Source organism: Cornus florida, unplaced genomic scaffold (genome assembly GCF_030987335.1).
Source record: "Cornus florida cultivar Cherokee Brave unplaced genomic scaffold, ASM3098733v1 CherokeeBrave_3.0.0_Hap2_Chr02, whole genome shotgun sequence".
Taxonomy (NCBI): Eukaryota; Viridiplantae; Streptophyta; class Magnoliopsida; order Cornales; family Cornaceae; genus Cornus; species Cornus florida.
The window spans coordinates 24762224-24788906 of NW_026775572.1; the positions used below are offsets into that span (position 1 = coordinate 24762224).

Here is a 26683-nt window from a genome sequence, read left to right on the forward strand (position 1 = left end):
GCAATTAATTAATCAGAAAATATATTTAATATGTTTCCAACAAAAATAACATTTTAACTGATAGTAAAACAAAGCGTGTTATGCTCTCTTTATCCAACACTTTTCTATCTTAATTATACTCCGTATATCTCTATCTCCTATCTATATTGGTTTTGGGTTGAATTCGGCCCACAAAGAATTTACTATTTCAATAACCCTTTATGCTGCTTACTTACCTAAGGAATTCCAATAAAATTCAATATATAAGTGGTAATTTTTTTCTGCCAAAATCACAGTACTATAAGTTCTAGGATGTTATTGTTTCTCTCAAGACAAATATATATATATGTGTGTGTGTGTTTTTTATAGGGCTCCATAGCTTCTTCACAGTGGTATATCTTGATTGTGTATTCCAATTAATAGCACCATAATTTATTACTAGTATTTATTATTATTTGGGCCACTTACTTTGACATTGACATGCATGGACCACAATAATCTTGAATCAGGTGATGGCATATGCCATCTCAAGTTCACCGCACAGATGAAATCATGAAAAGGAGGAGTGGTAGTGTAGACTGTATACTGTGTGTCTTTCTTTTCCAATTTATTGTCTTCTCTTCAACTTACCCTCCAAAAAGTACACAAATTCATATGCAAATTCTATTTTCTATTCACATAAGGTCGCACTCACAGGGGACATTCATATCCTTCTCATGGTAGGAACCGTAAAAGACAAATCTCTCTCTCTCTCTCTCTCTCTATATATATATATATATATATATATTCATATTAGTAGATATTAATTAGTAGGATGCTTTTCATCGAGTCATTAGGTGGTTCGTGGAAATGGGCAATGTCACCTAAGATATGGAATGGGTACCATTCATTATATATAGATTCTCCAGATGGCGAAAGAATGTGAGTTCCATGCATAGTATAGAAGAGTTTGATTTCAAAATTTATTAATAAATTGACCATTTAAATTGAGACAATGATGTTTCATGTGTCTTCTTTGTTTGATTGGTGTCGTTTTCGGAATATTTGGCCAAACTGTATAGGCTGAATTAGTTTAGATTCATTCACTAGTACTTAAGATTTGATTAAACATGTGTTGGACTTGGACCCTAATCATGCTTAATTATATATTTGAAAATGTATGTGTGTATATATAATCGAGTAGAAAATCCACACATGGCCCAGTTTCACTTGTTAAAACAAAGTCCTTTAAAGTTGGGTTTACTCATCATGGAAACCAAGTCATGATAACTGCTGGGCCTGGAGTAGACAATGCCGTGTGTGGTTAATTGTGGGTATTAAATATATTTATCTTTTTTTCAAGAGAAAATTTTGGACTAGAGAGAGTCGTCTCTCAACATGATTTATGTCAAATAAGTGCCTTCCAAAATAAGGTCATGATCCAGAGAAAAATAGCATCATTATTAGAGAGAGTTGTCTCTCAATATCATTTATGTCAAATAAGTGCCTTCCCATAATTAAGGTCATGATCCAGAGAAAAATACAACTGCAGAGACAAAAATAATACTGTATTAGCATATGGTTTGTCAATTTTACTCAGTAAAATAGCATCATCTTCTCATTAAAGAATGCCATGTCAATACAAGATTTAGCAAATTAGAGAAGGGAAAAGGGGAACGGTTAGTGTTGGTGTTTCCTTCATTTCTTGATAAATAGATTACAGAACTGGGTTCCATGATAAATATAAATTTAAAAACTGAGTGACTCAGTTCAGTTCAGTTCAGTCCAGTTCAGTCCTTTATCTCTTCTGGAAGTTGAAGAACTTGGTGCTAAACACATAGACGAAGAAGAAGAGAATAACCCAGCCGAGATGGGCCACAGCAACAACCGGAAGGAAGTCATGTTCGAATCCCATGTAGCCTTTCAGGAATGATTTTACAGTCACATTTTCCTGTCCAGGTACCACAAGTGGAATGTCTTTGTCACCTACTTGAGAACTAACAAGCCCATAGATTGTCCAAGCCAAAGGAGAACACCAGTAGTACCACCTCCACCATATTGGAATTTGCTGCAGTATATATATTCCATTTCAAATATGTCAATTTACTTACTTACTATAACCAAAACATTGTGACGCGTGCCATTTAAATGACTTGAGACTTACCGGTCTTGGAATCACGAAGCCCGAAAATAAGTTCCAGAAGCTGAGGAAGAAGATCATCAATATCGCAGCAATATGGTGGTTTGGAGTCATAGCCACAACCATCATTCCATACAATGTGAAGCTGACGAAGGACATAAACAAAAAGTATTAGAACCATAAGACTTTGTCCACCTCCCACTCATACCCGATCATCGAGTACAGAAGACTACAGTAGATTATGCATTGAATCGCAACATAGATAACCTATATGGCCACCTGCAGGATTTATTTCAGATGTTATTCCACTATATCTAGAAAAGGTATATGACTAATCTCATCACTTGTTATCTACACATTTTCATTTCTCTTAGCTTTGGATAAAAACATCTTCTCGATTTCTATTAAGGCGTGCATATGAGTTTAAATATACTCGTATAATTTCAGTTTCTTCTTGTACCAAATAAGATCTTGTTAAGGTGAAATGTATTCGGTTACCTGAGCAAATGCGTAAGGCAATGGCGAGTACATCCCGGCTGCTCTTTCACGATAGAAAACTGTTCTCTCAACAGCAACAACAGCCTGCACTGTAGAAGCATTGCATGCTCCGAGGAAAAGAACAGAAGAATATGTAGCTCCCAAGAGATTTATCAGATCTTGTTGTTTGGATCTGTTCCAAGTTTAAAATTAAAAAACAAAGGAAATAACTTAGTCCTAAAACAAGACAAATATATATATACTTTTGACTAATCAAGTATAAAAAAATAAAATAAAAAAAACACGTTGTTTGATCGTTTTACTTTATTTCACAAACTACCACAAATTGTTTCCTTAATCTATCATAAAGTTGCCATGCAGAGTTTTTTTCCCCTCTAAATTTCAACAAATTTGGCGGTCAAATTTATGAAGGATGAAGAAATTGAAAGACTTACATCTGCTGTCCTTTGTTTATGAATATAATACCAAATATGAAACCAATGACTATTGTCATGAAAAAACGAATGGCATTATATTTTGGGTTTCTCCAATAAGACCAATGCTGTTTCCAGAAGCAAGCTTTCCACTGAGTGGCAAATGGCTGTGAGTACATGGTTGGGAAGTGCAGGTCCTTGGAACCTGGTGGCAGAGTACTATGTTCTTTAATGAGTCCTTGATTCCTCCTGAAAGAACCAACAAGAAAATAAGAAGAACAACACTAGCTATTATATCAGAGAAGAACATGCATAAAATTAGTTTATAACTACGTTGATCTCTCTTTTTTTTTTTTACTTACTCATAGAGGGAGGAATTGGCATAGATGTCAGCCAAATCTACGTTCAGTTGAGTCTCGACCGACTGAGCACTAACCTCCAACATCCATGTAGCAGGATTGTAACCATCTCTAATCTTGGGAACCCCAGGTACAGCCTGTGGCAGGTTTTAAATATCAGTCCAAAATAGAACCTAAGAAAAGAAAAATAGAACCTAAGAAAAGAAGAAAGGCAGACCTGTATTTCCCCCTTAAACCGGGGAGTGTATACAAATCATTTTTTGAATGTTAAATTTGAGAATTGGAAAAGGAGAAAACAATATATAGGATTGACTTTATGGTTTATTTTGATAATCAAAACAAAACATAAATAATACTAAAAGATTTACTCACTTCAAAATATTCTATAAGCTTGTTAGAGTTGCAACCTAGATGTCCTGCATAAATGACTCTCCCTCCTCTCTTCATTAAAAGTAACTGCAACAAGTACATTTTTTAGTTACAAATATCACCACCGCTGGATAAAGAATCATAAATTATAATAAAATTCAAGAACATAGACTCGTAAATTGAGACAATACCTCATCAAAAGCTTCAAAAATGTCTATGCTTGGTTGGTGAATTGTGCACACAACGGTTCTCCCTGTATCCACTGTATTTCTCACAGTTCGCATAACAATGGCGGCAGCTCTAGCATCAAGGCCAGATGTTGGCTCATCCATGAAAATGATAGACGGATTTGCTACCAATTCTACAGCTATTGTTAGCCTCTTCCTTTGCTCCGTTGAAAGACCATCTACTCCTGGAAGGCCGACTAGAGCATTCCTTATTGGATCAAGCTCCACCAATTCCATTACTTCTTCAACAAACATCTACAGTAAAAAAATTTTCCCCCCCAAAAAGGTCACAATAATTATAGATGATCAGAACTTTAAACTTTTGGACAACTATTATAAACTCAACATTTATGATTTAGAGATAGATAAATCACTAAATATGTACCTTTCGTGTTTCTGTATTTATGTCCGAGGGAAGGCGGAGCCAAGCCGAGTATAGAAGAGATTCATAAACAGTAACATTAGGTGAATGAATGTCATTCTGTTCACAGTAGCCACTGACACGAGCAAATGTTTCTTGGTTCTTTGGGTAACCCGAAATGGTGATACTTCCTTCAATATACCCGCCAGTCTTTCTTCCAGCTAACACATCCATCAACGTGGTCTTTCCAGCACCACTAACCCCCACCAATGCTGTCAATATCCCTGGTCTGAAAGCACCACTAACATCTCGTAGCAGTTGAAGACGAGTCTCTTCAATTCCTTCACTTTTCATTTCCTGATAGAAAAAGAGCAAGTTCAGATCAAAGATCCTTTCAATTAATAAATTGATTTGTTAAAAAACATTAGACACAGACGCATGCCATCGAAGAACATGTCAACCCTTAATTTACTTTGTAAACCTGCAAAGCTACAATAAAAAACTTTTTCCCCAGTATTTAGGGTGAGCTATAGGAATCCTATTTTTCCGTTATGCTCTATCTGAGGTAATAGTCGCAACTAAACCATATGTTATCATTGTCTTCCTTACCAACTCTATTCAGGTTAATTCTTTTTTTGGAAGTTCTATTCATGTTAATTATATTCTTCCATTTCCTTAGCATATCCCCAAAATTAAAATTAATATATGATCCACTAGATAGGACTTCTCCAAATGAGACAAATTTGCAGCGCCAAAATTCAAGGTCACTCATGGCAGACTAAAGAAAGTGCCAAATTGATAGCTGATTAAGTACAAGGAGTCAAGGACAGGGCGATTGCTAATACAACTTCTTGATGAAAGCTGTTAAACAACCAACCAACAACTCTCAACAGCGGAAGAAAATAAAAGCCATAATAAATTAATTACTCATATATATTATCAATATGCACCTTTGTGTGTGGACAAACTCTCGTGAGTGAAAAACATGAATATGTTTTATTATCAGGGTAGTGTGGGGATTTAGAGATTATGAATTGCCTCCTATGTAGATAGAGAATATTAGCCATTGACTACTCTAAAACTGAAGCTGATAAAGAATGGTGTGACTTAATTAATTACATCATCAACCTTAATCACTCGAATCATGGGATTCTCCAATAGAATTAATAATTTAGAATGAGTGATCACTTACAGGAGGCATATCTACATAGTAATTCACATGGTTGAATGCAAGTGAAAGGGGCTTGAACGGCAAAACCATTCCTTTTCCAACATTAGTGGTTGAGTCACTACCCCTTGAAGCGTTCCCAACTGCCGCATTAATACCTATAAATAATATTCACAGGGTGTCAGGCCAATAAAAATAAATAAAAAGTAGACCTCTAAATCCTTTGAGCTATATAATATAGATGTCACAAGTAAGTGTCATCTACACTTCTACCACCCAAATTTCACTTAAATGCCAGCAAGAATATAAAGAAAAAAATAACCATAAAAGATCAAGAAGATTCAACCACAAAGGCTCAAACCTTCAAATGCATTTGCTCTATCTTGTCTAGAGAATGACTTTTTGACCTTGCCATCATTTTCGTCAACGACTATAGATTTTGAATCACCAAGAGCTGTAGTTTTCAAGGAAAAGGTTTGTAAACGCCGAATTCTATTTCCGAATAGAAAATCCAAGTGATAACTGAGACGAGATAACTTACTATTCAATAAAGTGAGTGCTGCAATAAATAAAATGTTGAAGAGAACCGAAAATGCCAAAAGTGCTCCAACACAAATCCAAAACCAATAATCCTTTGTAAAGAAGCCTCTTGACTTGAGAAGGACTAAACCAACAGTAGGTTCTTTAATTCGTGGGTCCATATTTTTCTGCATTAAAGAAAATGTTTAATATATGTAAAAAGTCTTCAAATTAGTTAAACGAGAAACCAACAGAAGATAATTAAATTTAAAAAAAAATCACAACCAGTTAAGGAAACTTACAACGCTCCATCTTTCATCAAGAAATTCATTCATGAATATGGCATTCTGTCCATACATCATCGGAGATACATAATAGCCCCAAATCATCCATGGCTTAATGTCATCTTCAGGCACAAAAAGAATTAATGATTGTTATGTTTTCATTATTTGAAAGAATATATAATCACTGTATTGTAAGTTCCACAAATTTTCACCAAATGCTAACAGCAGCAAGCAATATATAGATACTAAATCAGTACATTAACAGCTTGCTTTAAGTGAAAAGAGATTTAATAGCTTACCTTTGGCAACAATGAATCCTCCAAGCACAAAAACCACTAGCAAGGTGAAGATGCCTAACATGTTTGCAACAACCAGTGTTCTTCCAAGAGCAGCAATGAAGCGAAAGAGGGACAGACCATTTGATGTATAGCAAAGAATGCAATGAATTGTCGGAAAAACCTGAATCAAGATGGAAGAAACGTTTCAGTGAAAATCCATTCAAATTACCAAGCATGACAAAGTTTCAGTAATCACTGGACCGATGACAAGTAGGAAGAATTAGTTAGTAGTATTGCCATGCATATGAAGGTTAGTATTTGAAGGCAATACATGAGAACCACTCCCACCTGCTGGCAGCCGGAGCAAACCCAATCGTGTAATATGTTAAAATGATCCATATTGCTGATTCAATGAATGATATAGGGATCCTGAGGAGCCAAATTGGCAAGCCAAAAGCCCATGGTGGATAGAACAAGAAATCCCTCTGTTTAAAGAAGACAGAAAGCCTGAATACAGTCATCGCAAGCTCTGCAATCCCATTAAACATCACATTAAAGAGACTGAAAAAAAGGGCTCCAAAAAACTTTCCTCCATCTGTTAAAGAGCCAGGATGCATTTCTGTCCTGAAGAACACTGTCATGGCAATTAGCGCCATAATTGTAATCTGGGTAGTCTTGAATATGTATACAAAAGAGCTGCGCTTCATCAGCAGCCACTCTCTTGAAAAGCACGCCTTAAATAGTTCCTTGTTAGAGATGCCATACTTTTCCTTTACCAACGCAGCTGGGTGGGCTCTGGATTTATCATAAGGAACACTAAGATCTGCTGCAAGCTGCTGGCCTATACGGAACGAGTTAAAAGCCTGAGAAAATTCGGAAACTGGGATAAATCTGTAAGGTTGGTTCTTCCTGAACCAATATTGTTCTTGGTCCTTCTTGGAAGTTACTTCCTGGAGAAAATCAGCAACTCCTTTTCTTTCGGGGCATTTGAAACCCATATGCTCAAAGAATTCAAGGACATCCTCACGCGGACCTTGGTAGGCAATCTGACCTTCTGCAAGTAGGATAATGTCATCAAAAAGATCATATGTTTCAGGAGCTGGCTGCAGAAGAGATATGATCATGGTTAGATCCATAACATGAGCCATTTGCTTCATGTACATGACGATTTGAAAAGTGGTAGAGCTGTCCAATCCAGTTGATATTTCATCCATAAAAAGGGCTTTTGCTGGTCCAACCAACATCTCTCCTGCAATCCAGTTAAACCAAAATCTATGACACCCTTTAAGACTATTTACAAATGACAAGAAACATGCTATGAAATGTTCGAAAATTATAGATGGCCGTAAGGAGTCAGGCGTGAAACAAGAATGGCAGCAGATACCTTCAATCATGCACCATATTCACCAACATCCAACAGAAAATCATGTGTGATTTAATTTAAATTTTATTTTTGACCTTGGTGATGTAAAAAGTAGTATTTGCTGCGACCACATCAGAAGTAGACAATTAATAGTTTCTAGAATACCTTTTAATATGATCATATTAAATGGGGAAAAAGAGCATGGGATTTATGCTACTGAAATCAATGAAGAATGGCGCTAAAATTGATAAAGAATGCAATGCTCGGGATTCCACAGACATAGAACTATTCAGTGACTCTTGATTTGGTTTGAACCTATTCTAGTAATTATATGAAGAATATTATTAGTGCAAAGAAAGATGGTGCAACCAGCAAACCACATTACAAGAGTATTACCAATATTATTGTGAAATGGAAAGGAATCCTGTATCTGAAAGATATTCACTTACTAAAGATTATGCTAAAATGTTTGTATTGAATGGGAAAGGAACCTTAAGAAAGCATTACCATGAAACAATATCAAAATTTAAACCAGAATAACACAAAGATAAAAGAAATAGCATAATCTGTCATACATGGTTAATTTTCATGAAAACCTACCCGTAGTCACACGCTTCTTTTGTCCACCAGATATGCTCCTTCTCATTTCATCACCAACTATTGTATCCGAGCAAATATCCAATCCAAGTAACTGTCCATAATTCTCAAAAAGTAAGTTTTGACTTGAAAAGAAAATAAGAAAATAGATGATGTAGCAACAAGAAATGGAACCTTGAGAATATAATCTGTAACCAAACTGGATTTTTGTCCTGCCATTGCTATTGCCTTCATGTATGCATCAATCTCAGGATCTGGTTTGATCCCTGCTTGTTTTTCTCGTCTGGCAAGTTCCGCTAGCATTTCATATCGTGTGCCAACTCCCAAACAGCGTCCCGAGAAATCGAATGTCTCTCTCACTGTCATCTCTCCATAGTGAAGATCATGTTGACTAATATAAGCACATGTCCTTTGTGGAATAAATTCATTCATTTCATGACCGCAGTAAGTGATTTTACCAGTTTCCTGATCAAAAACTCTTCAACTTATCAAAATACACAAGAGAGAACTACAAAATGCAAATGCCTGCACCATATAGAGATTGAAAAAATAAAACATCAGTACGAGATAATAAGAAGCAAACCTTTAGATCGAGATCAAGCTTCCCTGCAAATGCCATTAACATTGTCGTCTTTCCTGCGCCTGGAGGACCCAAAAGCAGTGTCATCCTGAAAGCCACCAAATTGGTACAAAATAATATAATACTAATCTTGTGGGGGAAAAAAAAAAATCAACATCATTTATTGGTAAAGAAAATAACAAAATCTGTGCCTACCATAGAATTATCAAAAAGGTAAAAGTAAATTTCAGAATGCAATTGGCATCATAAAAAATAAAAAATAAATTAAAAAAAAGTATTTTAATTATTGTATTGATATGGAAAACTAGAAAGAAATCTCCACAACTTCATAAATAATAAATAAATGTACCTTGTTGGTTTTACTATTCCACTGATATCTTGAAGTATCTTGATATGTCTCTTCTTAGATGGCGCAAGCTTTATCAATCCAAGAAGGCTCTATTATCCAAATATATTCAAAACAGAGAAACATAATCAGTAAGTAACTATATGCCAACTATAATATATATATATATATATATATATATCAACATACTTTGAACATTAAAAAGGTACCCATACAATCAATACTATAACAATTCGTTACCAAAAAAAAAAAAACAAAAAACTTATACATAGAATTGCAGGAAACAAACAAACAAACAAACAAACCACAAGTAAAAGGCATTCAACTTGTTGCATACGTACCTCAATTGCGTTCATGCTAGCATTAAATAGAGTGGGAAGTGCTCTGTTCCCAATATGCACCTCTCCCTCCACCGACAAGTGCTCGTACCGAATTTCAATCTTCGGAATCTCAATCCCAACCCTAAATCACATAATTAAACTTAATACCAACAACAAAAACAAACAAATTGGAATAAAATAATAAAGAAATTAAACGCATAATTTTATTTTTTATTTAAAAAAAAAATTTCACCTGTCATTTCGTTCCCTCAATTTTCTGAGAAACTGCTCGTTATCTTTTTCGACCACCTTGAGTATGTTCTCCATTCAATGCTGCTTATCTTTGTCTTCAAGCTTCTTAAGATCCACCTCATTGTGAACAACATTTCCATCACTGAGCACGCGGCTTAACACTCCCTTGTGGAGGCGATCGTATGTCGGAAGCCTCTCGATCGCCGCCCATCGCAGCTCCTGCTCATCGTCTTCCCGGCTCCCGCTCCGGCTGAATACGTCCGGCTGCTGCTGCCACGCGTCCCGGATACTCGACGACCTCCAGCTCCTCGTACTCCCCGATCGAGCCAGATCGTCGCCGGCCAAAGCCGTCGCCGCCATCTTATTCTACCCAATTTTTCCAACAAGTTGACGGAATGTGCAGTTATATTCGATTTTTTTTTTTTTTTAGTGTGTGAAATGACTCCAAAAAAAAAAAAAAAAATTCAAGTTGAATTCTACAACAAACTCAAATCCTCATCAACAATGTGATATCTATATGGTGTATATACGTTATTATATATATGAGTGAAAAATGAAAAGTATCAAAAACATGACGAATCTACAGCAAAGCGAACTTAATTCTGTTTTTTTCTTGTGTGAGTGATGGGCTACGAGAGCTCTCAAAGAAACAAGTGTTTGAAACACGAATAGAAAATGCGGAGCAACGTTTGCAATTTTCGAAGAGAGAGAGAGATATTGTGTACTTATAGAGAGAAAGAGGAGGAGAATGGGGTCAATTTGAATAGTGTGTGAAGCTTCCCACTGTTAAATGAGTAGTAATTAGTTACCTGGCGCTAAGATTTTCCTGAAATAGCTTCATCTAGAAATGGTGGAAACACTTCCCACTCTGTTTAATACAGAAAGAGAAAGAGGAGGAGGATGGGGTCAATTTGAATAGTGTGTGGAAGCTTCCACTGTTAAATGAGTAGTAATTAGTTATCTGGCGCTAAGATTTTCCTGAAATAGCTTCATCTAGAAATGGTGGAAACACTTCCCACTCTGTTTAATGCTAGAGTGGCTGGAATTAACCTAATAATAAGAATCTAGAAGGTTGGGTTTGTTTTTTACACACCAAATCACACCCATAATTAGGGAGAGAGGCACGTTAAAACTTTGGCAAGCAATTAGAGTGAGAATTGGTAGCGGATTGAGAGGAACAAGGAGATAAAAACGGAGATATCGAGGTCTGAGTGAAGTAGGGAAGATGAATATGGGTTAATTTTTTTTTTAATTTTATTTAATGGACGTGATATTCGCACACTACTATAGTAATTTTACTCCTAATTTTATAATTTTTTAAGATTTTCTTTCCTTCTATCTCTAATATTTAATTTTTTAGGTCTTTTTGACAAGACTATAGAATAATTCTTGTTTTACAAGATCAAAAAAAATAATGATAATAATTATGTTTAATAAATTGCCTCTTTTGACCCGACCAAAAAAATATTACAAATTATATCTTTTGACGTGAAAAAACTCCAAATATATATATATTGAATAAATTCGCTCTTTTGTCAAGATCTCCAATATATATATATATATATATATATATATAAAGAAGAGGATTGAAAAAATATATATATATATATATATCTATTGAGTAAATTATCTCTTTTGATAAGATCCAATATATATATATATAATTTTTATCGAATAAATTATTACTTTTGACATGACTTATAAAAAATTACAAAAAAAGAAAAAAAAATTACATCTTTTTGATATAACTGGAAAAAAATAATTTTATTAAATAAATATCTCTTTGAATTGTACCTAAAAAAAAAAATCATTATGGAATCAATTATCTCTTTTGCGAGTGCAATTGAAAAAAAAGTGAGGTGTTAATATATTTTTCTTATTTTATTTTTCCTTTTCTATATTTCAAAAAATAATATCACACTCAATAATTATTCTGGACCCACTCTCTCATACTTCACTTTTAAAAGTGATAATTTCATTCTTTTTTATTAAAAAGAAATGGATTGATAAGCCACAATCCAATAATACAACCTTGAAGTCCTTGGCATTATTTCAAAATTTGAACTTAGATTTTTTTTTTTTTGGTTCAAAAAATGAACTTGATTGTATTTCATGAGCAATCTCTTTTTCCCTTTTTTTACTTTAATCTAATTATTATTACATTTATTGATAAAAAAGATAGTCCAACTTTTCCAGAAAATTAATATTGCCTTAATAAATAAATAAATAAACCTTTAATCTTTAAAAATAAATAAATAAATAAATAAAGTAGTTACTGTTCCTTAATAAAATTAAAGTTAATTACACTAAACTCCCTTTAAATTTGACCAAATTACACCCACCAGAGAACGCGAATGTAATGTAATCTATGGTAAAACTTAAGAATGAGTTTTGTTAATAAATGGGTTCTATTATCCCTAGAGGGCCTCCTTCTAGAAGGAAAAAACTAGAGATTTGATTGTTACATCACTTTGCAACTTTCCAAGAAGATTGTGGGTCCCACAGATCGTCAAATTAAATAAGAATGAGTTTTGTTAATAAATGGGTTGTATTATCCCTAATTTGATCGCCTCCTTCTAGAAGGAAAAAACTAGATATTTGATTGTTACATCACTTTGCAACTTTCCAAGAAGATTGTGGGTCCCACAGATCGTCAAATAATAAACAATAGTATAAGGTTGGGCCAAGACAATGAAGACATTATTTAAATATGAAAAATAAAATTTTACATTATTTAAAGTTTAACAATCTTTGATTTTTACTAAAAATTATACTTGGAGTCTTCTATCATTCTATGCGTTAAGTACTAAATTATCTTCTAATTGGAATATATATATATATTCCAATTTATGAAATAGTAATATAATACTTTTATATATATATATATATATAGAATATATAATGAAATCTGAACCATGAGATCTATTTCATACTACAGTGATGATGAAAAAAAAAAATCAGGCAAAAACGTAAAGTAAGATAATTGACATATGGCCCAAAACATTTGTCAAAATGAGGTCAACGATAGACTGAAATTTCAATTGACTTGGACTAAATTCACTACTCACCACTGCTGAACCTTAATTCTGAACAGTTTTACTGTAGAAATCATAAGATTCTCTCTCTCTCTATATATGTGTGTGTGTGTGTGTGAACAAATACATAGTACACACTTAACATGGGTGTGTGAATGCACTACCAATTAATTACGGAATTTAATTTGTGTATAAATAGAGTTAAAGATAGGAAGAAAATAATAACTAGTCCAAGAGAATTTTATTAATTGAGATGCCACCCCTAAAAAATAATAAATGTAGACGAATGTATTACCCGTTGGGTATAAACCAAATTTGGCAAAATATATGTAGAATCCAATATATACAGATTAAGCATCATGCAATGGTTGTTCAGTTTTAATTGCTCTGTGTATGCAATTTATTGAATTTTAGTTGAATGTATCACAGCTCACCATGATATATGTTTTGGGTGTAACTAAACTCGAAAGAAACGAGTAATGATACTACACTCCTGTGACTTAAGTATAATAATAAATATACATATAAAATATTTTTGAGTTTGGGTTAGATTTCGGGCTTCATCCATATCAACTCTAGTCTAGGCTTAAATCAAAATTAGAAAAATATTATCCAAGCCCACAAAATTTCGGGCTGAGCTCAGGTTATTTCGGGTTGGGCCCGCTCCAGTTGCAGCCTTACTGCTGCACCTTAATTCTCAACAGTTTTATCGTAGAAATTAGGGATGAAAATGGGGCGGGAATCTCCATCCCCATCTCCATTCTCGGTCAATTTTTTTCTCCCCTTTCCTGCCTCCATACCTGTTTAATTTTCAACCCCTTCCTCCATCCTCGTCCCGCCCCACCACATTAGCCTCCGTCCCCGCCCAGCATAACATTTTTTAAATTTCAATTCACCTTCAACAAAATCAACACAGCAATAATATTTTTCAACCTAATAATTTAATAAAGTTTCAGCACAATTTAAAACATGATCAGATGTTTGATGCACAACTACTACGTTTTTTCTCTATGTTGCGAGGAAATAGAGTTAGGGTTTCACTTTCACAAGTGAATATTATATATATATATATATATATATAGTTATGTAATTTAATAATATTTGATAACATGTAAAGGCAATTTTGTAAAAATGCACTATAAACCAGTTGGGGTGGGGTTACCCTCCCCCGCCTAGGTTTCAAATACAATCTCTATTTCCTCCCCATTTACATAAATGAGTCTCCAAACCTGTCATAAACAGGACGGAGTGGCGAGGGGACTCGCCGGATATGGAGATTTTGCCATTCCTAGTAAAAATCATAAGATCTCTCTCTCTCTCTCTCTCTCTCTCTCTCTCTATATATATATATATATATATATATATATATATATATGAACAAATACATAACACACACTTAACACGGGTGTGTGAATGCACTACCAATTAATTACGTAATTTAATTTGTGTATAAATAGAGTTTAAAGATAGGAAGAAAATAATAACTAGTCCAAGAGAATTTTTATTAATTGAGATGCCACTAGGACGTTATTCCTTCCTAAAAAACAATAAATGTAGACGAATGAATTACCCGTTGGGGAATAACCAAATTTGGAAAAAATATATATAGAATCCAATGTATAGAAATTAAGCATCCTGCAATGGTTGTTCTGTTTTAATTGCTCTGTGTATGCAATTTATTGAATTTTAGTTGAATGTATCACAGCTCACCATAATATATGTTTGGGTGTAACCAAACTTGAAAGAAACATATACTATACTATAAAATGCAATATATACAAACAAACTAAGCCTCATGCACGTGGTGGTTGTTTAGATTTAATAAGCAATTTGTTGAAAATAACTAGTAAGAATAGATATAAAAGGTTCTCTTTCATAATATTGAATTTGTATTATTTTTTTAATTATTATTATTATTATTGTAATGCTTTTAACACTAATGGAGTACTCAAACATCAACGCTGTTTGAAAATGATGGCGTCATACTCAATTCATTATTGATTAATAAAAATGAAAAAACAAGTATTTGATTTTTAAAGTCAAAACTGGGTGATGTCAACTACTCAAAAATGAATTTGGAAAAGGACGGATTAAGGTGTCGAAGAGAAAAATATAAAAACTTACATGCTTTGATGTCTCCCACATAATAGCAAATAACAAATGAAGAGCACTCTCATATATGTGTGTGTGTATATATATATATATATATATTCGTTTGTCCAAAAAAATACTCCTAAAATAATAATAAAAAATATGAGCCAATGAAAGTGGATCCTGTTGATTGAGAGGGCCTGTTCAATCATAAGGCAATTAAGACAGCACTTTAAGGACTCAATAAAAGAAGAAGCTCCATAAAAATTGCCTAAGGACCTCAATGAAAGAAGAAGCCCTTATATAAGTGACCTCATCATATTACTTATATATTTCTTGATCGCATTAATTATATTTTATTTATTATATTAATTATCAACGGGTTAATGATTTAGTTATATCAGCCTCTTACTTTCCAAAAGAAGGTTAATAGTTTAAGTTTCAGAAGAGACAAGTGTGTCTAACTAACAGCTACATATATATATATTAACAAATAAGTACAACTTTTTTTTTTTTTTTTTTTTTTTTTTTTTTTTTTTTCTATTGATGAATATAAGTTTCTTTTAACTGAAAGGTTTTATCTTTCCATTACTTTATTTTTCTCTCAACAATTTCACACCTATTTGAACTTATTCTGATTTTTAAGTTTTATCTTTCCGTTACTTTATTTTTTTTCACGCCTATTTGAACTTATTCTTATTTTTAAATTCTCTCATATATCAATATTTGTAACATTATATTTCTTTTGGACTTTGTAATTTATTGACTTTCTTATACATCAATTGCCTATAAAATAATATCACTATCTCCTAGAAACGTAAATAGCATTTTTATATTTCCTAAAAATTATTAATATTGGTATAAGAAAAATTAGAAAACCTATTTTAATATTTCATTTTGCTTATGGCCTCAAACTGGCTTTGGCAATTGTCGAACTCGCCTTTTATGCTATCAGATGCTGGATTAAATGCATAAAACGCCCATATATTAGCTTAAATTTTAAAAGGCAAAAATGCAAAAGATCAAGTTTGCATAAAACACAAATATATATATATATATATATATATATATATATATATATAAATATATATATTATAAATTTATAAGAGCCCTCTCACATGAAATTGAGACCTTGGAAATGCACCTCTTCATCTACAACTAAAATACAAGGTCACAACAACAACATTCTCATGACAGACTTGCTCAAGATGAAATATGTTTTTCCATGAAAAAAAAAAAAACACACACACACACGCACACAAATACTTTACAGTTTACAGTGAAATACACTGGTATGCACCATGATTTACATATTCTAAACCAATAAAAGTGCACCATGACAATTGGCAGGACAATTTAATCACAAGGCAATTAAGGCGGCCTCTTAAGCTCCCAATGGAGAAGACAATGAGTAAAAAACTCATTATATTACTTTTATATTAGTACCTATTATGTCTCATATTAGAAGTTAGTTATTTTATTTTTGGATGTCCCAAATTTGTTGTCCCTTAGAAAAGTCAAAAAAAAAAAAAAATATGGGACTAATTCTTATTTTAGAAGTTCACTATTTTATTTTTGGGAGTAATTCTTGTTATGCATTAATTATATTGTATTAATTACCAAATAAATACAAGTTTTTTTTATTGGCCAATAAAAATTTATTTTAACTGAAAATCTTTCAGTTTATTTTATTTCACACCTTTTCGATTTCTTCTGTCGTTTAAATTCTCTTAAATATCAATACTTAGTTCCACATTTTGGACTTTGGCAATTTATTAACTTTCTTATACATCAATTGACTGCAAAACAAAATTACTCTCTCCTAAAAACGTAAATAGTGTTTTTATATTTCCTTGAGTTTGTTGCAAATTAAGTAGAGAAAATAAAATTTAAATAAAAATTATTAGTGTTGTAGTATTAATATAGTTAATCTAAGAAAGTGCCTAATTTAACATTTCATTTGCTTTAAGCCTCAAACCTGCATCAAATAAAACCAAGCTTGTCGATGCCGACAAACCCATAGTCAAGAGAGTCAATACACAGAGTCATATGATGAAGGTTAAACATGGGTTTCTCCAGTGCATTTTAAACAGCAGAGACGTTCGTAACCAGGCTGCAATGCAAACACAGAGCAAGGAATTTCAAAATTTGTTTCACATGACAACGTGCACATACACACAGGGATAGAGAGAAGTCATTCGACAATTTCCTAATCTGTGATAAATCCTACATTACACACTTTAGCATATGTAACACAATTTCATAAAAGACTCACCGAAGAAAAAAAATAAATAATCATAACACATTTAATATGGTTGACAAACTATATGAAAATCTAGAATGCTGTAATTTAAACAAGAATGTCAACTTCTATTCAACACATAAACAAAATCATACTTCAGTAGGGACAATGATTCCAAACAAACTTTTTAAATACTGTTGAAAATAACCAATAATAGGGCAATTTGGGTCTCCAAGCCTGCCTAAAGGATTAAATTGCATAAAGAACAAGAATTAAGCAGGTCTCTCGTCGAATTATCAAGAAAGCCCAAATAAAATCATAGGGGGATTAATTATGAGAACTGGGCGATTAACACTCGTGACATAAAGTTTGCAAAAACAACAAACAGAAAAACCCTAATCCTAATGCTATTGTCCATGAGAACCCTATAATTTCATTATCATTCTTAAGCCAAATACTACTAAATGAGACATCCAAAGGCCCTATACCCAATGAGCTTGTAAGAAACCCTAACCACGTAATCTTGTATGCGTGTATATATATTTGCAAGTATGTATAAACTAATAGTACTCTGTAATTAAAGATTCGGAATTTTTCATACCAAGGTCGACGATGGATTCGACGACGGCACCAGCGGAGGCGGTTGCAGTCTGCCAGAAGAGAGGATTCCCAATAACGGCTAGGAAATTCAAACACATACACACTTATTTTAATTTTAATATTTAAAAGATGAAAAAAAATTAAATACAATAAAACGATAGTTATAAAGTGTAAAAGTACACAGTCACCCTACACCATCTTAAAATTATTATACCCATTATCATTATTGTAATTTGTACCTTTTAAATTATTTTATCACTCCACTATCTTTAAATATTGTACCTCCATTATTATTTTTCCTTTTTAAATATTATTGTATTAGAGTGTACTAAATTATTGAACCACTCCATTATGTAAAATATCAGGAGCTCCTGTTTAAGGAAAGATTGAGCGTTCAAATATTGTTAGGCATAATATTATTTAAACTTTTCAAAAAAGAAAAGAAAAGAAAAATAATATATCAGTGTCGTTGTAATTGCATGAGATAGTTTGATCTATGCACGAATAATGCTAGACAAATTATGAGTCCATTTAATTCTATGTAATTTTTGTGGATTGATTTTTATTTTTTCTTTCTAAATCCAACTATATTATAATCTAACTATTCAGTTTTACTTATTGAAATTTATATGCATAAATCAATTGGGCAAACATTTAATCACCTAATTCCAACGATTTCCTCTCAATTGGTAAGCTGAGATTATTATTTTTTAATTATTTTTTTCAGCAAAGAAGATGAGAGAAGTTTGAACCCAAAAATATTTTGATAATTAAAATTATTTTATTGTATGTATTTATTTAAGTAGTAGTTATAAGGTGAGTTCTTTAATAGACATTGTTTGGCAACATTGAACTAGAACCATGAATCTAGATAACATTAGTATTTGGGGTAACTGGCAAGTGATTGAACTCGTTGATATGTGACCGGAGTTCACATGTTTGAAACTAAAAATCACTCCACGTATTATCTTATCTCAAAGACTTGAAGTAATGATGTTGTTTGTCAAAATAGTAACAAAGAACTAAACCCTATTTTGAATGCAGCAAGATCAAATCGTAGAGATTTAATTCAAACTTTATACTAAAATTCCTTCAATCCTCAAAGCGCGTCCAAACATATATGAGAGAAATTTATCTAGGAAAATAAAAAATAAAAAATAATTGATCTCATGATCAACAAGGGGAAAAGAAAAATTATCTCAACATCCTATAATAACCTCCCCTCATTTTGGGGGTTATATTATGGGCTACATGTCTTTTGTATAATCAATCAATTCATAACATTTTGCTTTATATAATTAATTCCATATATATATATATATATGGAATTAATTACACAAAACCTCCTCAATTATATAAATTAAAATTTACCCCTTGAATAGAGTTAATGTTATGAACTATTGAAAACTTGCATTTCGACAACTTAATTTTTGTTACGTGACCTTGAAAAATATCTTTAAATTATTGGATTGTCCTTAAAATCAATTGCACAAAACCTATAAGAAGAAGAAAAAAACATTAAAAGATAAAAAATTGCAAATTATCCCTGGATTTTTGCAATTAACTTTAAGGGAAGTTTGTGATTTTGAAAGCTTCCATTGTTAATTTCTTAACCATAACTTGATGAAATGGAGAGTCTCTTGAAATTTTTTATTTTGTAGTATTTGTTTGCTAAAATTTTAGTTCAGAGGAGTAATATAGACTTCTACTTATAAGGAGATTTTATACGGTGTGAAAACGTTTATTTGCTTAGTTTGTTTAAATGAGACAATTACCAAACTACAGTATTATAAGGCTTGCATAAAAAGAAAGAAACTATTTGGGCCTTTGCATAAAAAGGCTAGGCCTAGTAATCGTTAGCAACAATTTAGTCAACCAACTCAGATGTGGGCCCGACAGCCCAGCAATGTAAGGGCATTTCTGTAACGATAATTTAGATTAATTTGAAATTTAAGAAAAATGCAAAATTTATACGTAAGAAACAAAACCGTTTTCAAGAATCAGTCACAGAAGGAAAAATAAAAAATAAAAAAATGAAAAAGAGAGAGGAAAATCTGCTCTATCACAAACAAATACGCAGTATTTCCACTTATTAGTAGGTCGTGTGGGCTCACTGGGATAAAAAGACGAGAGTTAGCCTCAAAACAGTGAGGGAGCTCATATTTGTGAATGAGAGATGGATTTCTTGGTCAATTCATTATTATATTTAGATTGGAAGGATCTGACCTTTTTGAACATGAAAACACTAACGTAAGAATTAATTGTCTTATTAAAAGTTAAAAAGTAATTTTTTTTTTATCATTTGAAGGCCCAAATAATATGCCTAAAGACTAAAGTGCCTTCAATGTCAAAGCAACCATTCTTTTCACCATAAATAAAAAACTTTCTAAAAAATTGGACGGCCTGAATTGGCAAGTCATGACCTCAGACAGGCTCAAGGTCGATAGATAATATTGTCCAACATTGATGTTTTGATACATCCATATCTCGGGCCTTTTAAATTTTTAAGTTAACAAACAGAATCGGCCACTTCTTAAAACAACAAATGAACATAACATAATTGAAATTTACCTAATCAAGACTCCAATCTTGTTCTAGTGAGTTTTGTCCTGTCCCATACCAGTACTAAGGTCTCCTTATGCACCGGTGTTTTTCGAGCCTTTAACTTTTGCAGGTCCAATGTGCATCTTTGTAGCTTACATCTTGCTATTTTCACAGCACTCAAGAAGTACCTGTCAGCAAACTAAAGCACATCCATAAGATTCAGGTTATTCCTGTTGTGGTTTTGTGGAGTCTAATTAGGTGAAAGATTTTTAGAAAGATTTAATTATATTGAAACTTCAAGAGTACTGAATTTTAGGGAAAATTTAATTTCCTAATGTATTAGGGAAAATTCAATTTCCTAATCTGATTTGACTTCCTTATTGGTTTAAGGAAAATTCAGTTTCCTAATCTGATTTAACTTCTTTATTGGTTTTGAATTCTACAAAAGGCAAATTCTTGTAGGACAAGTTTGGAGACTCTATAAATAGGGTGAGAAAGTTAGAGAAAAATTTGTATCAATACAAGAGAGAGCAATTGAGAGAGATAGAGAGAGAATTCTCCTTGTAATTCTTCATCTTTTTCATAGTGAATTTGTTCCGTGTGCTCCATGGACGTAACCCTAAGATTTGGGTGAACCATGTATATCTTGTGTTCTTGTGTGTGATTTTTTTGTCTTTGTGATTGCTTGATTATTCCTCGAACAGCGTGCGTTGTTATTTTGCGTTTCTGCTACAACAACTGGAATCAAATTCGGTTGATTGTGCAGTACAACTCTAACAACTGGTATCAGAGCCTTTGGTTGAGAATCTAGGGCATAGAAGGTGTTTAACGAAATTTTGAAAGTTTTTCAATTAGATCTGTCCGTTCGAGTGGGAGTAATGTCATCAGAAGATAAGACATCCATATCCATGATCGAGAAGTTCGATGGCACAAACTTCGATTTCTGGAAAATGCAAATAGAAGACCTTTTGTTTCAGAAAAATCTGTATCAACATTTGGGAGAGAAGCCAGAGGATACAAATGATGCAGATTGGGAATTACTTGATAGGAAGGCTTTTGGCACCGTCAAATTAACGTTGTCAAAGTCAGTCGCCTTCAACATCAAGAACGAGAAGACGACGATGTCTCTCATGGCAGCCCTTTCTAGTATGTATGAACAGCCTTCTGCAGCAAACAAGGTGCACTTGATCAAGAAGTTGTTCAACATGAAGATGGTCGAAGGTGGTAAATCAACGAACATCTAAATGCGTTAAACGAGATAGTTGGGCAATTAGAGTCTGTTGATATCGACTTCAAAGATGAGGTCCGAGCACTGCTAATTCTAGGGTAGTTACCCGAGAGTTGGAGTGGCACAGTTACAGCGATCAGTAGCTCTGCAGGGAAGACCAAGTTGAAGTTTGATGAAGTTGTGAGCATGATTCTGACTGAAGAAATCAGAAGGCAAATAGCAGGGGTTTCCACCAGTGGTTCGGCGTTAAATGTTGAAAGCAGAGGCAATGGTTCAAACAAGAAGAAGGGCAACACTAATAGAAACAGAGGCAGATCCAAGTCAAGGAATGGAAGGACACAGTCTCAAAATTTTAGGAATTCCATAGATCTCAGTGATGTTGAGTGTTAGAATTGTGGAAATAAGGGACATTACCGTGTTGATTGTAGACTTCCAAAGAAGGGAACCGAAAGAAAAACTGAAGCAAACTTTGTCTCAGAAGAATCAGATGATGCATTGATATACTCTTTGGAGAGCAAGGCGGAGTCATGGTTTTTAGATTCCGACGCATCGTTTTATGGCACCTCAAGCAAAGAGCTATTTAATAGCTATGAACCGAGTAACCTTGATAAGGTGTATCTTGGTGATGAACAGCCTTGCAGTGTCATTGGCAAGGGTGAAGTGCAAATCAAGTTGAATGGGTCAGCTTGGAAGTTAAAGGATGTAAGACACATCCCTGACTTGAGGAAGAATTTGATTTCGATAGGACAATTGTCAGATGAAGGTTTTGTTACAACCTTCAATGGAGACTCGTGGAAAGTTTCCAGAGGCGCTATGACCATTGCACGTGGTAAGAAATCTGGCACCCTCTACACAACTACCAGTGCTTGTAGGTCTATAGCAGTTGCAGAAAACAGAGAAGATCATAACCTTTGGCACCAAAGACTAGGTCACATGAGTGAAAGGGGGATCAAGATTATGCACTCAAAGGGGAAACTACCAGGCATACGGGCAATTGATATTGACTTCTGTAAGAGTTGCGTGATGGGCAAGCAAAAGAGGGTCAGTTTCAAGAAGAGTAGCAGAGATCTCAGAAAGGAAAAACTTGAGTTAGTTCACACAGATATTTGGGGGCAACCACTGTTTCATCCATTTGCGGAAAATCATACTTCGTGACTTTCATTGATGATCACACGAGGAAGGTATGGGTTTATTTTTTGAAACACAAATCAGAGGTATTTGATGTGTTCAAGAAGTGGAAGGCCATGGTGGAGAATGAGACATGTTTGAAGATCAAGAGGTTGAGATCAGACAATGGTGGTGAGTATGAAGACACTGGGTTCAAGAAGTTCTGTTTTGATAATGGGATCAGACTAGCAAGGACTGTGCAATGAACCCCACAGCAAAATTGGGTGGCAGAACGGATGAACCGAACATTGACAGAAAGTGCCAGAAGCATGCGTATACATTCGGGTCTACCCAAACAGTTTTGGGTAGAAGCGGTCAATATAACATCCTACCTAATAAATCGTGGACCATCGGTGTCTTTGGAGCATCGAATACCAGAAGAGGTATGGACTGACAATGTGATGTTTCCAATTTTCAGCATTTTTCATTATTCTGGAATTTTGTCGCCACAAGGGCAATTTCGTCTTTTCATGTTTTGTGTACGGGATTTTGGTTGAGTCCACTTGTATTTCCTACATTTTATTTTATGAGATTTATGCGGCATCTATTTTGGTGGTGTATTGCATGTGTGTGTGCTGTGGAATTAAAGTGAAAGAAAGAGGGAAAAGTCAAAGGTTGGTGGTGGGACCCACCACCATTTCTTAATGTGGTTTTATTCCCTCTCTCCCGTAATCCCCTTCTTCTCTCATTCTTCTTCTTTTCTTTTTCCTTTTGAGTTGCAAGCTTCAAATCTTGATTACCCCTTCAATACTTTGAATTTTGGAGTGACGTTTGGGGCAAAACAGAGAGCAAGACGAGCTCTACGTGCGAGTACCAACAATTTCAGCTTTGAGCCTACCTTTGAATTTTGAATTTCTTGACCCATTTTAAGGGTTTTGCTCAAATCAAGGTAGGGGTCCTTAATCCACGAAGTTTTGTGCTTTAGTGAGTTAATTTACTTGATTTGTGTACTAGCATGCTTAATTGTAGTGATTATAGTTACTTTGACTTGATGGAACATGTATGAATGTATGAGGATGTGTATTTATCTAATTTGTATGATGAGCACGCTTGTATGTGAGTTCCTAAGTTTACTATGTTGTTAACATGCTATAAATGATGTATGAGAACATGTTTAATTGTGTTGTGAGAAATCTCTTAGTATTATTGCAATGAAAACATGAGACTCATATGCATAACATTGGGCTTGCATGAAAGGAATTGTTTTGAAATGAAAATGGGGAATTTTGGGAGAATGTTTTTGAAGAATTGGTTTTATGAAAACTCGGTCGCCGCGGGGGTACCAAAGGGCCGGAGGGTTAATATAACCTAGAGGCAACTAGGGAGATTGCCCTAGTGTGGTTGAGCTAGCTGGGCCCAAAATGACGCCGCGGGGGTACCAAGGGTCAGGGACACTAGCCAATCCTTCTCTTGTGTCACTGCAGGGTCACCAAAAGGAGGGTTATATTAACCTTTTGAAAGTGATGGTTTCGAATGTGAAAAAAAATGGGGAGAGACATCGACATGCATTGCACTCCCATTGCATCATATCGTATATACTTGAGATTGATTGTTATATGATATTGTCCCGACATTCCATGATCCCCATTTCCTATTGCTCTATTCTTTGTATGGATTCACGGGGACACAAGAAATGTGTCTTAGGTGCCACCTGCTGAGCTTTTGCTCACCCCACTATAATTATCATTTTTCAGGTCACGGAAAGGAATCGGCGGATGATAATCCACCGCAAGCTTGAAAGTTGTTAGAAGACCATTTTGCTATTTTGTACTTAGACCATTCTTTTGTATGACCATTGTTTGGCAAATGTAACAAATACTATCATTCATGGCCTTGTAACTGAAAGTATAAGACTTAGCTTTTATTTGATGTAAATGGAACCAATGTAAGCATTATGTCTAACGTTATGTAATTGTAACAAATGATCTTGTAAGTTGATTGTGTGTTAGTACTCGTGTTCGGGATCATTGTATATCTTATTTTGATGGTTCAGTTCAAGTATAACTCATTTTAAAGTCTCCATTTGTGTTCCCCTCTCATCTCCATAAGGCAGTAGGTCAGATTCAGGATGCAGGGCTCGGAGAAGCTACTTCGGTCGACCGAAATAGGGCATCGGTCGACCGAAACCCTTGGTGGACTCTCGGGATCTCCATTTCGGTCGACCGAAATAGGGTTCGGTCGACCGAAACTTTCTTATGCTCTCGGTATCTCAGCTTCTGTCGACCGAAGTAGTGTGTCGGTCGACTGATTCTTGGTGGCCTGCTTCGGCCGACCGAAGCTCCACTTCGGTCGACCGAAGTGTACCTGTTTGGCCTTCTTGTTCCTTCTTCCCTTGTAATCCACTTCGGACTCGGGAGAATAACTTAGAACCTTGGGTAAGCATGGTTTTGATCCTAACGAGCATGTTTTGACACTTGAAATGTTAAGTTTGACGTAGATGACCTCGGGTTCGAGTAAAGATCCGGTTAACGGTTTGGACCCCGAGTTCGGGTCGTTACAGAAAATGGTATCAGAGCTGTGGTTGGAGTACCTATAGGACGACGGGTAGAGATCTACATAGGATTGCATGGGATGTTGTTTGTGTTGTTTATTTGACTATTTGCTACTTGCTTATCATTTGAAGAAGCATACTTAACTGCTTACGTGCTTAAATGTTTATGTTACAATGTTTCTTATATTGTTTTGCATGCTGTGTGTCGTTATGGCATCATTTCATGTTAAGTCATCCAAGGTGAACCTTAGTGTCATGTCATTGAACCGCTTTCTCATTTTATAGTGTGATGTCACGACGTGAGGAACCCATGGAACTTGGCCCTAGGCCGACTAGGGGTAATGTTGGCGAGAAGTCCAGCTCCAATCCGGAAGAGCTAAATGATGAGGACACACTTCTTAGGGACCTGATTCCCCCAAGAGTTGTTCCCACAAGGAGGGAGAATGTTGAAGCACCAGTAGAAGTGGGTGAAGGCTCTGTGACACTGGAGTTGGATCGTTTGTTGCAAAGTGCCTTGAGGGCAACGGTTGCTGCTCAGTCGCAGTCGGCACCACAACCTATTGTTTAAGTTGAGGAGACGCCAGCTCAGAAGCGTCTCAAGATCATTAAGGGGTTTTCTCAGTTGATGCCAGTTATGTTTGAGGGCGATGCGGATCCCATGGTAGCAGACGACTACATGGATCAAGTTGAAACTCAGTTGACCTTAATGGACGTGACAGAGGATTATTTGAAGATCATCCTAGCAACTTACAAGTTTGCTAAGGACGCTAAGCTCTGGTGGAAGTCAGTCACGAGTCGATATAAGGTGGAAGAAATGAGTTGGGAAAAGTTTAAGGAATTATTTTACGAGAAGTATTTTCCAATTTCCAAAAGATGGGAGTTAAAAGACCAGTTTCTTGGCCTTATCCAAGGCAACCTGTCAGTGACAGAGTATGAGAACAAGTTTATTTCACTTTCTCGCTTTGCTCCGGAAATGGTGAGAGATGAAGCTAACAAGACTGGGAAATTTGTTTCCGGTCTTCATGACAGAATAAGGCAGTTGATAACAGCACAGTTCATCAAGGTTTATTCTGAAGCAGTAGAGAGGGCTTTAATGCTTGAGGCTGATATCAAAGACAAAGATGCAAGAAGGGAACAGTGGAAACAAAAGAGAGGTGCAGGGCCATCCTCAGAAGGATCTTCTTGGAAGAAGAATAAGGGTGGTTTATTTTAGTTTCAGGGGCAACAGTCTGCACGATCTGCTCCTACCACTC

The 26683-nt window shown here is 34.6% G+C and overlaps 1 protein-coding gene and 1 pseudogene across 1 annotated transcript in view; one reads left to right on the top strand and one right to left on the bottom strand.

The window, feature by feature from the left end:
* LOC132294327 (disease resistance protein UNI-like) overlaps positions 1-26683 on the top strand; it is a 106053-nt gene that overhangs the window by 19228 nt on the left and 60142 nt on the right. The window lies entirely within an intron of this gene.
* Positions 1562-10447, bottom strand: LOC132294326 (pleiotropic drug resistance protein 2-like; annotated as a pseudogene).